The sequence below is a fragment of the Tauraco erythrolophus genome, chromosome 2 (genome assembly GCF_009769465.1).
Source record: "Tauraco erythrolophus isolate bTauEry1 chromosome 2, bTauEry1.pri, whole genome shotgun sequence".
Classification (NCBI taxonomy): Eukaryota; Metazoa; Chordata; class Aves; order Musophagiformes; family Musophagidae; genus Tauraco; species Tauraco erythrolophus.
Window position 1 is genome coordinate 66,615,196 of NC_141466.1, and position 14,157 is coordinate 66,629,352.

Consider the following 14,157-nt stretch of genomic DNA (forward strand, 5'->3'; position numbering starts at 1 on the left):
GTGTTTCTTTTCTTTTCTTTTCCAACAGTGAATACTGTTTAAATTACAGAATAAACTTCCACCAGTCCTGATAATAGGGGTGGGGGATAAACCTGGCTTGTAGCTCTGAGTAATATATACCCCTCACCCCAACATTGCAAGATATTAGCTCAAGGCTTGTCTGCCTCTTGGGTTTTAATTAATGAAGTTCCTGTTAAGGACATTTTTTTCATCACTTGCTCTATTCCAACACATTTCTTTCATTTGAAACCTGAGTGCTCTGCCAAGCAGGGCCACAATGTCAGAAGGGGAGGGAGAGTCTGTCTAAACTACAGTCGTCTCTCTGTTCAACTTGATTCAATTTAGTAGAATTTCACTTTGTAGAATGACAAGATGCTGTATTTTGACAGTTGCCTATTTATGCTAAAGTGGAAGCATAATAAAATCAGTTTGGCGTCTGGCTCGCTCTATCTGTAGCTTTTACTTAAGAATCTGATGATCCTTTCTTTTTGACTGACATTACTGTTTAGTTCCTGATTTGTTGTGTTGGACTGTTTTCCTGTGGTTTGGTGCGGGTTTTTTTTTCTTTTTTTTTTTTTCTTGTTAAATAAAAGCTTTCCTAAGAAACTGGCATTCTCTTCCTTGAACACACCCTTCCTCAGCTGCAAATCTAAAAAAAGGAGACAGCATTGTTAAAAGGAAGGAATTTTTGTATATTTTTTTTCCTTTAAAACCTACTGGAAAAAGTTAAATGCAACAACTGAACAAAAAAACTGCTGCAGTTTTAAAGTAACAAATGCTGAGGCTGTGAGTAAGAGGCATTATGTTACTGAGGCAAAATCCCCCCTTGGCTTTGGTATGACGTTTGTCTGATGATGGGCTGACAGATGGTACGTTGGTATCTTTGCGTGTTTGCATGTTTGTATGTAAGGCTCCCCACCGTAACGTGTGACCACCTTCCAGTAGCCCACTCAGAGACATGACTGGCATTTGTCATCTGCTGTCTGCTCTTTCTCATACTTTCCCCAGGAGACAAGTGTCTGCAATAGGGGATTATGATTTCCCAAGCAATATTTTTAAGTGCTTGCTGTTTGTCCAGTGTTAGAGGAGGTAGACAACTCTTATTTCAGCAGAAGACAGTGAGTTTTGTGAAGTTTATTAATTCCCAGGAAATTTAATTCTACACTCAGCCCAGGCATTGAGAAATCTTTGTCCTTACCTTTATTGTAGAAAATTCACTTGAGCCAGAAAAGTGATTTTTTAGGTTTTGATCTTCATCCCAGAGATTCTTTTAGGATCGAGAACCCCAGAGCACCAAAGTTCTGCACCGCAGCAGGTCACACCTGATAGGATGCACTAACAGCAACTGTTTTCCTTCCTCTCCAGGTCAGTATTTCTGGCAGAAAGGAGACACAGTCTTTGATCTCAAGCCCCAGAAAGTAACACACCACATTTAGTCCCATTGCAGCATTTGCAACCCCAACTCAAAGCCAGACTTCAAAGAAAACCCAATTTCTGAGCTGAACAAAAGAGCACTTGTGTCAAGAGCATTTTTGTGGTCCTCTCTATCTGAAAGCAGGAGAATTTTGAGAAGTAAGAATTAGTAAACTTGATCCTGGGCTCATCTTAAAGCAAGACCTGCCAGCTAAAATAATGGCCTCCACAGGGAAGAACCCAGACAGACCTGTCCACTGAGGAGCTATAATACTTTCTCCTTACGTCTCTTACTCAAACAATCAGAGCATAGACCTGGACCCCAAGGCTCTAGTAGGCACCTGCTACTCAGCCTAAGGGCCCTGGCTCTAGTTTTAATTGCCCCCGTCTAAATGAAGCCTTGTCCTCCACAGACGCAGAAAGATTTTAAGCATTTCTGCAATCCCAGCCCTTTGTTCTTCATGACAAAGGTGGTCTTAGATGATGACCTTTCCTCCTGGGGTTTTCTGAATAATCAATTTCTGTGTTGGTGCACATAAAAAAAAAAAATAAAATAGAAACCCCACATTCAAACACTCTGATCAATAACATGCTTTATTTAAAAAAAAAAAAGCTATGTTTTATGATCTGTATATAAGACCCACTGCAGAACTGAATTTTGTCACAGTCCTAATTAATTATAATCACCATGAATCCCTATTCATGCCCAGGGAACCCTGTTACCCTGATTATCATCATAAGGCTTCCTTTCAAGCTGAGCACTTAACTACAGCCTCATCACCTGGAAGGGAGGAAAAGCATTGGTCTTCAGCTTGTTTTCATGTCAGCCAAGAGGAGGTCCCTCCCATCCTCCATCTCTGGTTCCAACCTTGGTCCTGGAGGTGGGCTCTGCTCTGAGCTTTCTCTTGGCAGCACGACAGCCAGGCACAGCTCTGAACCGTGCATCAGTGTTAAAGTCGTTAACAGGATAGCAGCTGTTAGAAACTGTAATGGGAGCCTATAATTGCATAATATATAATCTGTCTTTATTGAGGTCAACATTAGAATCTCCCTAAAACTTGTGGCTAGTTGTCATTTATGTACTCTGCCTTTTCTTACGTGCATGTTGCTCAAGAATTACAAGCATAAAATAATTTGAAGCTCTGACTTCATGCTGAGCCATCTCAGGGATGTCAGAATAGAGAGCATCACCTGGATAACCTAATCTACTTCCCTGTGAATAAAGGTGTAACAGATGCTAAGCCTGAGAGATCCACCAAGGGTCTTTTCTATGCACAAATCTAAATGTCATTGGCTACATTTTCCAATACTCAGCAAAAAACCCTGATCTATAGCCCAAGAAAGAAAACCAACCTGAAAACCATAGTATTGCACAGGATCAGCCCGAGAGACACTCAAGTCATTGCCAGTGGTTTAGGTATCTTCAATTGCAGGATGTTGGCCAGGTGAAAATGTCCAAGAAACCTAGCCAATGCACAAAATTATTGCAAATCTGATATGTAGCAAATTTTCCTGGCCCTGTAACTGATGAGTGGTTTAAATCTGAGCATAGGAGAAAAAAAAAAATCAAGGGGGAAACAACAGTGCACCTGACCTCATGTCCCATGTCAGACTGCCGCCAATCTCTGATGAATCTGAGAAAAACAGGGAAAAAATAAAGACCAAAAATCAGCAGCCAAGTTATTCATCAAAGGTGGGAAAAAAAATCTTCCTGGCCTCTCTAGACATCCAGTGGAAACCCTGAAGCATGGAATTAATTAAATACAAAGAAACATAATTAACTTAATTAAATGCAGTCCTTTTAAAAAGGGTTGCTCTGATTAATGCCTGCTCCTGCAAAAGCTTGTGAATATTTTTAGCCCCATTCCCAAAGACAACATTTGCAGGATCTCGATTAGAGCAACTAAAAGCTCACTAATGTGAGTGCAAGTGAATACCTTGCACTTACGGTGTGAAAGCAGACACAAGAATTGCCATTTTAAACAATACACTCAGAAAAGAGATCAAAACATCCCTCAGTTTAATATCTTCTGGGGCCAGGAGGCACCATTCAGATCACGCAGACTGATTCCCTGCATAATGCCAACCACAAAACCTCTACGTGTGATTCTCACATTAGGTCCATCGGACTCTGATCCAGCCAGATCCTGCTACCCATTTCCATAGCATAAGGTCTGATGAGGGTTTTTTGATACATCGATTTCACCCTCTGATAACACTTGGCAGTGGTTGAGCTCAAACCTATTAAGTCAAACCATTTCCCAGTTAAGTGGCAAACCTTATCATATCATTGGTCTTAATCAGTTCCCACACAAGAAAGCCATTAAATAAACATCCCAGCTGAAAGCTTTGGAAATGAGTCTCAGTCACCTCCAACAGAGTTTGGGAAACTAAGGCTCAGAGACTGATTGACTGTTACCATCGTGTGGTCACGTATTCCAGGATTTAGTAGATCTACTGTATTTCCTAACCTTCAAGATCTGCTGGAAATGGTAGCTCTGTTTTTTTCCATACTTGATGTTTTAGAAGGATCTTTTCCTAAAAAGCTGGAAGTCTTACTTGGAGAGATGTGTTAAGTTTTATGGAAAAGTGACCACCTTGTCACTTTTCTTGTATATTTTAGTCTTTAATATTACTAGGTTATGTCCTCAATGCAGCTAATGTGCATCATCTGCAACTATCAGAAGTTTCAGTCCTCTGCATTGTCAGTTACAGGGACAGGAAAATTTTCTTCATATAAGATTTGCCCATAAATTTGAGTGTTACTATTTTAACTGTTGCAAACAATGTATATTACTGGAGCAGAATTCATAACATTTTCTCAGTTTACCATTCTTAACACTATGAATACTTTGATTTCTTAGGAATGGGTTTAATAAAGGTTTTAAGAATAAGCGTTGTGATTCTGTAGAAATACTGATAGTTTTCCAGTGAGTTTACTTCTCTGAAAGAGACATTATAAATATTAAGAGATTTGTTATTTTTATTTCAAGCTCATCTTTTTGGTGTTAATTCTTTTTTTTTTTTTCTTAGTCAAAACTAAAGCGAATGTTAATATCCTCTACCTCTAGATAGGAAGCAGATGCAAGAGATCTTTGCTGTTCTTCCCAAGGCCTGTTATGAGTTTTGGCTCAAATGTCAACATGAGTCAACATTTCACTTCTAGTGACAGGTTGATTTAGTTTCCTATTTAGCATTGGTTGAAACACTGCAAATCCTCCTTAGAAACAAAACACTGACTCCTTAACAGAAAACTGTTCTACAAGCCTTAGTGAAATTTTCCAAAGTATTTTGTGCATTTTCTCCCCATTTCCTTCAAATTGCAGTGAGAATGAATTTTATCACCAAAGTGTGCAGAACTGGCAAGGCATGAATGAACACAAACCAAAGAGGCTCCTGATCATGTCTGTCTTTGATGAGATCCATACACCGCACCTATGTGCTCCTTCTGCGAGGAGGTCCCAGCTGTCACACTAGTGTTTCATCTGCAAATTTCAGTTCCCCTCTAGACCTTGGAGGATGACTAGAACTTGCCCAGATTTCGTACAATTCATTGGGTCACTTTTATGAAATCCTTCAACCTTTTTTTGCTAAGGGTTGATGGTTTTTTTTTTACTTCTTAGCTGGCCATGTAAGCAGCTGTCGGGTTGTAGGAGGACTAACTTCCACACACATACTTGAGCAGCAGAGAACCCCGGGCCCTTGCAACAAAACCTAGGCAGATACAACTCTTTTGTGAAAAAAATCCTCTAGTTGCAGCTTCGCAAAAAATGCAAGCAGTTAGGAAACTTGCGAGAGGAATAGCAAAGGTCAGGTTCAAATCTTGGCTGTGAACTGGGCAGAGCACAGATATCAACATGGCTTTTACAGAACTCAAGCAGTAGCTATGAACACTGGACAGACTTAAGTTTCCCTCACCTATTTGTCATCAAAAGGGATACACATTTGTAAAGCACTTCCATTTTCGAAGAGACAGCATTTGCTAATGGAAAAGATACTCGTTGAAAATGGATCAACCTAAATGTTGGTTGATCAAACAAATTCTTGACATAACGTCTGCTTGATAGTGGCGCAAGGAGTGACTCCTTATTCAGCCTGCACTGCGTCTGTCTGCCCTGAATTAAGATGGTACCAACTCCATGTACTAGCTCCGGGTGCCAACCACATAACATACCAGCAGCAGGCTCTAGCAACACCCAACTGGACCAGCATAACCTTTCTTAGACCTTCAGGTTTACATGGCACTGTATAGTTAAAACTGAGGCACAGGAAGACATAGACTGTTGTCAAGTGGCCTTGGATGTGTGAGCACCACCGCAACATAAATTAACCTCAGATATAAGCTAAAGCAAATTCCCTCTGCCCACTCTTCTCCTGAGCTATGTTTCATTATCAGTCAACACCCTGATGCCAAAGGCAATGTTTTCACACCTGCCTCTGCTATCTTGTTTCACTTTCCACTCTCTCCAAATGAGTACCAAATACTGAACTCTGTTGTTCTTAATTCAGTCAGACTTGGGGGCTTCTTTCTTTTTCCAAAAGGACCTGGCAAATAGCATCGAAGAATTATTTGACTTTGACTTAGGCTTCCACAGTCAGCCCTTCCTGCCCACAGATGGCAATAGGGAAGGGGATTTTGTGGGACTGCACCACTGAGACCAACCTGAGCTGAGGATACTCCGTTAAAGTTGATGCGGAAGAAGATGCAACTGTGCCAAGTGTCCTTTCAGTCACTGCAGGGTGCTCCTGGAAGAGACTCTGACATCATTAACCTGCCTAAAGTGCTCAAAGCTTCAAATAGTCCAGAATAGCTTCAAAGAGCCCAGAGAGAGTCTTAAAAGAAAAGAGAAATGATTTTCCTTCTAGATGTCAAAATCCTGTATAAATGATCAGGTTTCAGGAAAAGGATCCTGTTACTCCACTGAATTTGATCATCCCTTCTTATGCTTTTTACAAAACTCCAAGCTTTAAGTGAATTCTCTTCCGCAGGTTTAAGATCAAAGCAAAGCAAAAAGCTGGACACAGATGTGACGTGGAGCAATTGTTTCACAAAATACTGTGAGGAGCATGATGTACTATTTCACATAGACACTGAAAGCATCACATTGATATCCAGACTTTGCCAAGAAGATGGTAAGAACTTCATTCTGATCTCTAATCTCTACTCTACTGTGATTGCAACAAACAGCAGACTGGTGAACACACTGAATTTATTTGCCTTCGCTATATGTTTAGAGGTTTGTCTACACAGGGAAGTTGCTATGAAGTAAATTCAGGTGTGAGTTTACAGCACACACTTTCTTTTGCACTGCCATCTCATCTGGACACACTTTCTACAAGTAAGCGTGAAGGAGGTTGTTTTACTGCACTTCGGGGCATTGAAAGAGATTTTCAAATCCCCAAAGGCTTTGAACAGCCATATTACTTGTCCTTGTGAACTGCCTAAGAGTTAGGCACCTCACTGTTATTTGTGCCAATGAAAATTTGTTCCAAAATCTCAGCTCTATCCCTGCATGATTTAGTGCTTTTTGAAGACAATGGAAACATGGAGTAAACTGAATAAATAACAGGACTGCAGTAAAGACTGTACTGGGATTAGAAACTTGACATGCTTATCCTATATGAATAAGAATCAGCTTTGCCATTGAACTAGCTGTGATAAAAATGCAAGAAAGCTTTGGAGAATATTTGGAAGCTTTTCCCTCACTAATATATAGAAAGCAGACACTGTTTCCTAAATAATTACTGACACAAGAGGTATGTTTCAACTGGAAAACATAAAGCATCTGACTGCAAATATGATACATGGGAAGAATGACTCACATACAAAAGGAGTTGATTCAAAATGGAATTATTTACTCTTGAAAGTGTCTGTTTATGGGAGAACTTGAATGAAATATTGAAACTAAGGATTATAATGCATTTACACTAAGCATGAGTTTCAAGGACAGATGTTTGAAGGAAGAGGGAACGTATTACAAAGGGGAGGGAGTGTTATATTACTGCTAAAGCATGGACTTGAAATCCAGAAAACAAATCATGATTCTGTTTGCTAAGGTTTTGCACTGCTGAGACTGTATGTATTTGTCTTTTGGGTAAAAAGATTTTTTGCTATCCCTCAATTCCCCACTTTACCGAGTCAGAAATATAATAATTCTCTGCTTTTTAGGGTCATCGTGAGGTTTAATCCATCGATTTCTGTAAGCACATCCTGGATTCCTCAGGTGATGTCAGCATAAGAATTGAAGGAGGCATTGTTTCAGGGAAAAAATAAATAGCCAGGAAGGATTTTAGTTCAAAGCTGCTGGAGGCAAACAGTATGAGCATCCTTAAGCAAAACTCGGATGACTTCACTGCTGATGAAAAAGGAGCATTCAACAGTTTTACTCTTGAGAGCAATCAATATGTTAGAGGAAGACAGGACTTTTTTTATTAAGCAGAAAACTCTGCTAGGTCAATATTATAAATGACAGAGTTATTTTTAAGCATTTAAATTTGAAAAAAAAACAGGTCGCCCTTCTCTACTATAAAATGTTCGAAGTGTGTATTATTATAGAGATGGCAGGATCAGCACTGAGATACTGCAGGCCCAAAGCACCTAGTCCTTGGTCCTGGTCCTACACGACCTTGTATCCAGCTTGAATATACACTTTCTGTATGACTTATAGTGGAGAATGGCTTTCAAAATCATACTTTGATTCTTACAGTTGGTGGAGAAGGTATTTAATTTACGATAAAGGCCTCACAAAAGGATAAGCCTTAAGAGGCAATACAGAAGCTAAAGGCAACGGGTCTGAGATGCTATTTCTTATTTTAAATTACAGCATCTTTCATCTCTGACTATTGTTGGATGTCATCGTCCTTCTCAATCCTCCTTGTGTCTGTTAAAGTATTAAACTAATCAAAATAGTAAATATTAATAAATCACAGGGCCTGCCATATCTTAAGGAGATTTAGCACTAGGGAAAAATGTATTTTTATGATAAAATATTGCATGACTAACAAAAGCCTTACAGAGCAACTTTACGTTCCTCCAGAGCATTCATCCAGGTCTACTTCAGAGACACAGTAGCGTAAATAATGATCACTGACGAAGTCTCTCGGCTTCTAGTTGAGGTTTCAGCTGTGCAAGTATTATATAGGTAGATTCATCCCACCTGAGTGAGGTACTGCATAGAAGTATTGTCCTTCAATGCTTCCTGCATCATCAATAAAAGAGACATAATCTGCTGACCGCATTAGAGAGTCTTATATAACTACCTGCATGCGGTATCTTTGCGGGCCTTACAGTCTGGTGAGATGGTCTGGACTCAGGTGCATTGGTTTAATGAAACTCCTACAGAGTTGTATCTACTCTTGTAGAGCTGATCTAGTGACCAATAAAGCCAGTGGAAAATACCTACGTTGACTTAAAAGAACAATCAAAAAGCCAGCAGTACCTACAGCTAATACCTAAGGCAAAACCAGGGGCTTCAAATTGGCGGTTATGAAAAATTGAGACTGATTATCTCTGTGGTCTAAAGAGCTACTCTAGGTGGGGTTCCCTTTGGGGTAGTACCTTCTGAAGGATTTATTTCTTTTGAAATGTTGTTTCAGTGTTTTCTGCTCTGTCCTGAAGGATATAGGGGATTCCTGCAACACACTACGAGCACAGCCAAGGAAGATTTTGGTTTATCCTGTGTTTTTGTGGTACTTGTCCCAAAGATGAGGCTTTTCAATCCAAAACAGTGCATGGAAAAAAGTTCTGCAAATGTGGGGAAAAAAAAATCATCCGCATCTTTATTTTTTGAGATGTGTCATAGTCTTTCTAGTTAAAGTGCCTTCACTAGCAATCTGCTAAGGAAAATATGAAATCAGAATTAAATTAAATCAGAATTAATATTAAAAAGTGGAAATTAGACATTTGCCTTTTAGATACGTAATAAACAGTCAAACTTCATTAGTTTCAAAATAAATGCTAAGCATAATCTACCAGTACTGCATCCAAAACGAAAAGAAACCACAGAAAAGGTCTGCAAAGCAATGTGTTTGGCATGTGCTCTGCTTCTTGGAGTCACTCTTCATAACTGTTCAGGGCAGGATTTTCTATGACATCTCTTTTTGTTTGCACAGTAATCAGTCACTCAAATATGCAATCAGTCCTCAAGAAAAGAGGAATTTCATTTATGCTATGAACTCCGGATCACATGGAGAAGGACCATATTTAGTTCATCCAAGGAACATGGTTAGATACCAATGTTAAGCTAAGGCATGTATATATATATATCTAGTACGAAAGTCACGTCCTGTTTAATAATATAAAAATGCATAGCCTTTGCATTCTGTACTGCTGCCAAAAAACCTAGGGTACTATGCCTACGGATAGAGCATGGCTTTGTCCTGGCTTGTGGTCTGCATCTTCTGTCTTTATACTTGTTATATTGACTTTGTTGCTGTAGTACAATAAAATCCTATGATATTCACTATTATAATACTGTCAAATTCCATTTTCGAGAAGAAAACCGAAGAAATAAGCAATGTAGCCTAAGATACAAACAGTATTATCAAGGAGCTAAAGCTAACCCATTCTCGTGCAACTGAAATTTTTTAATGAAGAAGCTATCTTCAAATGGAAAGAAATACAGAGGTCCTTAGTCTTCGTATAAAATTATTATTCAGGATAGTGGGGATTTTAAGGAATAAGGATCAACTTCTGCTATCCACCTCATGGTATTTTATACCCTACCTGGTATCTTGCTGTTGCAAAAATAAGGAACTACATAGCTAACTATATAAATGCCTGCATAGAAGAAATTTTTGTATCAAAGATAGATATTTAGAAGAACAATACAATAACTCGTAGTGTATTATAACTCTTATTATAACGTTAGAATACTTATAACGAGTATAGGCAATTAAAAATTAAGGAAGATTATTGTGGAAAACAAAGTATTTTAATCAAAGTCACACGTTAGCAGTAGAAATAGGATGTTCTTAAGGCTCTGCTCCATACATATGGTGCTCTAGTTAACATGCTACGTCTTCTCTCCCACTCAAAATTGTAAGAGAAAAGGATAGAATGAGTCTTGAAAGGTCATCTAGTGTATTGTGGGAAACCAACCTTAAGTAAGTGATAGCTATATTATTTCCAACAGATGCTTGTTTTACCTGTTCTTAAACAGCTCCTGTGCTGGAGATTCCATAGCCTTGCAAAGCAATACATCTCAGTACTTAACTACATTTATGTTTACATTTTTCCCCACAGGCTATCTTAAATCTTTCTTGTTGCAATTTAAACCTATTACTTCTTGTTCTACCTGCACTAGACATGAGGCTAGTTTACTCCCTTCCTCTTTACTGCTAATTTCATGTATCTGAACACCATTATCACATCTCCCTGAATCTTCTCTAAAGAAGAGCCTAAATAATCCTAATTCCTTCAATTTGCAGGTCATGTTTTCTAGGCTTCTTAGCATTCTTGTTGAACTTTTGTGTGTCTTCTGCCACTGGCCTATATATTTCTCAAATTGAACACAGTAATTCAGTTTAAATTTAGCCAAACCAAGTAGAGCAGAAGGATTACATCACATGTTTAATTAATAATATTCCCTATTATCCTTGTCAAATAGCATCATATTTTTTACCAGCCATTTCTTTATTTTGTCAAAATTAGTTTAATTCTACTCTGGTACCTGAACATACTTTCAGAATTCACTTTTGGATGCCTGCATAATTCATGCTCTGTGTATTTAATGAGCTTTCTCATTCCTCTATCACCAATTCATTCATGAGGGCATTGAATATTTCCACAGAAGACTACCACAAAACTCTGCTCATAACATATTTCCTGGTACAGAGTGTAGTATTGGCAATCGTTAGTTTCTCAGCAATTTTTTTTTTCTTCCATGTATTATTGCTTTGACTTGCTCCTGCGAATGCTGTTTAAAACAATATCAAAAGCTTATTAGAGGCAAGATAAAACATCTATGCTTCTCCCCGATCCAAAAGGTGTGTTGATGTGCCAGAAAAAGGGTTTAGTTTGGTTTGGCAAGATTTCTTCTAAAAAAATCCACAACAGCAATTTTTCCTCTTGTGCTGTTTTGTGGACCCTGTAATTCTCATTTACCAACTCTGGACCATAGAGTCACCTGGTTTTAAGATTTTGATGGGAGACCTAAACAGCTTGATTTGCGGAACAAGATCCTTAGGTGCAATGTTTCATTGCTTCCTGCCCATCAAATTATCCACCTTGACTGTAACAGCGTAAGCGGACTGGAAGCCTGTTGTACCTACCCATATTTGTCTAAACATGATGATAAGGATGTTTTCCCAATACCAACTGCAGCCCAACCTTTGGCTCTCAAATGTAGGATTACAAAAAAAAATTATATATTTTTTTAAAGTATTTTCTGCTTTTCAGCTAAACCTCAGTTAAGTAGGGTTGGAAGCAGCAGCTGCGCTACTGTTAACCCAGCAGCTGACCTGGATTACACATCGTGTTGGGTGCTGCTAACAAGGGGGCTGCTGTCCCTGCTCCCACCTTGGCAGCCCCAGCTGTGGGGCTTTCTGCACCGGTCTCTGCAGACAGATCTGCCGTTGCTCGGCTGGACGCGAGCCAGCTCTGGTTGGAAAGCTGAGCAGCTTCTTTAGCGCAGTGCCGTGCCTAAACAGATCCCCGAGTCCTGCCAAAAGCGCGGAGCCGTGCTCAGCCAGCCGCTTGCTGCCTCTGGATCAGAGCTGCTCCATCTGCAGCCGTGCTGCTGTCCAGGCGATGTGAGTGCAGGTGTGCTGTCCGTGAAAGGCCAGGAGAACAAATTCACTTTGAAATGCATGTTCAAGAACTGGCTGCACCTTCTTTTTGGAGAAAAATAGTCTGTATCCATTATTTCGGCATGTTTAACATACTATTTAAAGCACTTTTCAAATTATTATTGAAATGTTATTCTTTCATGTCCCTAAATGTCCTTTTAGGCAACGAACCAAGTGTTGCTTTTTTTTTTTTTTCCTAATAGATGAAGACAGTGAGGGGAAAGGGGTCTTATATTGCAGGGTGGTTTCCAGCCTGGTCTCTAGTCACTGGCCCTTTAACATGCAAGCACTAGATCATGGGAGAGATTCAGCTGTTGGGATACTCCTATGTGGTTCCCAGGATAATGAGAAAGCAGAAGATAGTTCAACTAGCCTGCAGATATGTGCCAATTGGGTTGTCCTTGGATTTGACCTTTATGTAATGAACACACCCTTAAAGTCCATGTTACCCACCACAATAAGCCACTGCTTTCCAAAACTCCTGATCCAAAATCCCCAAAGAGCTACCAGATACTTATTGCATGCTTTTAAAAGGAGAAAGCTCTCTCCAAAAGTCCGTAGGAGGAGGAGAAGCCAATGGCTCCCAGATGTCCCATTGCTTCCCTGCAGAATAAGCTCAACTAGGTGCTCAGTTGGCTGTGGGGTAGCCCAACAAAGTTGGCTTCAGCTCACCTGCTTCTCCTCAGATCACTTTTTTGGAGACTTTAGGCACCAATGTAGCAAGACATCTGTTTGCCATAGGCAAGGTAGAGGATCCACGCCTGGAGAGCTGGAAAACTGTATGTAATTCACAAGGCTGCATTGCCACCAAGACAATGTACAATGTGTCCCTTGGCTTAGCATCACTGCTGAAAGTAACTTCCAGTCTTTGCATTTCACATTCTCAAGTAGTATTTTGCTGCTTAACTTGCCACTGAAGCCTGAGAACAGGAGGGTGAGAGATTTGTCTGCCATGTAATGGCTAAAGAAGTGGGTCTGCTTTAAACTCGCTATTAACCCTGGAACATCTCCTGTTTAATTCTCAGAATGTAAAAAACAGAAGATTTAGTTCACAGTACATTTGCAAAGAAGCTCAGACTATACAAATAAGCATCTTGCAGCAACTGCAAGTAGAGGCAAGTTCCAGAAAGGGAAAAAATAGTCTGATGCATGTCATCTTGTGGTTTTTTGCGAGATTAATGAAAAGCCCACACAGTATAATTATGTTTACAATAAGCTTACAGGAGTTTTCCCACAAGGTAGAGGAGAGTCGTAGAGGGATCAGGTTAAACCAATTATTTAACCTTTACAGAGCTAAACTTGCAAGTGTTTCAGAGGGAGGGAAAATGAACTATTTTATTGGTTGCTTATGACCATGTATTAAAATAGTGGTCTCTGTTTTCATTCCATCATGTTGCAAGAGCATATACTGGCAGATCCAATTCAGATGACCGGGAAACAAATTGTTGGATGCCTAGATGACTTAAGTATTGCACCGCTTGCACAAGTTTGCTTTTAGCTGCCACGAATGAGTCTCCTTGCAAATAACTTAACATGTCTGGTAAGGCTCTTCACAGAACGTGGCATCCAGATTGAGAGGTTTTAATGATAGAGCAAACAAATAAATCATTGAGCTTGACTGGGATTTGTTGCATTCACTAAAATCAAGATTTCCTTTTCTGGAGCTGGTCTTTTGGGCTTGAAACAAGTGGGCAACGGTGAAAAGCACTGAAAAGAAAACAATACAGTATCATTTATCAGGCCTTTTGCAATGTCAGCTCTCCATTGTTCTTGCTTTAAAAAATACATACTTCTTGGCTTTTCTAATTCGTCAGAGAGACATGCAGTTTTTCTGGTTTAGACATGAGCATTTGTTTTGTTTATTCCAGTTCCAGTGGGCAAAAGTCAAGTAAACCTGATTAATTCAATGGTCTACCTACAATTTTTCCAAAGGATATGGCAAGCTATGATACAGCA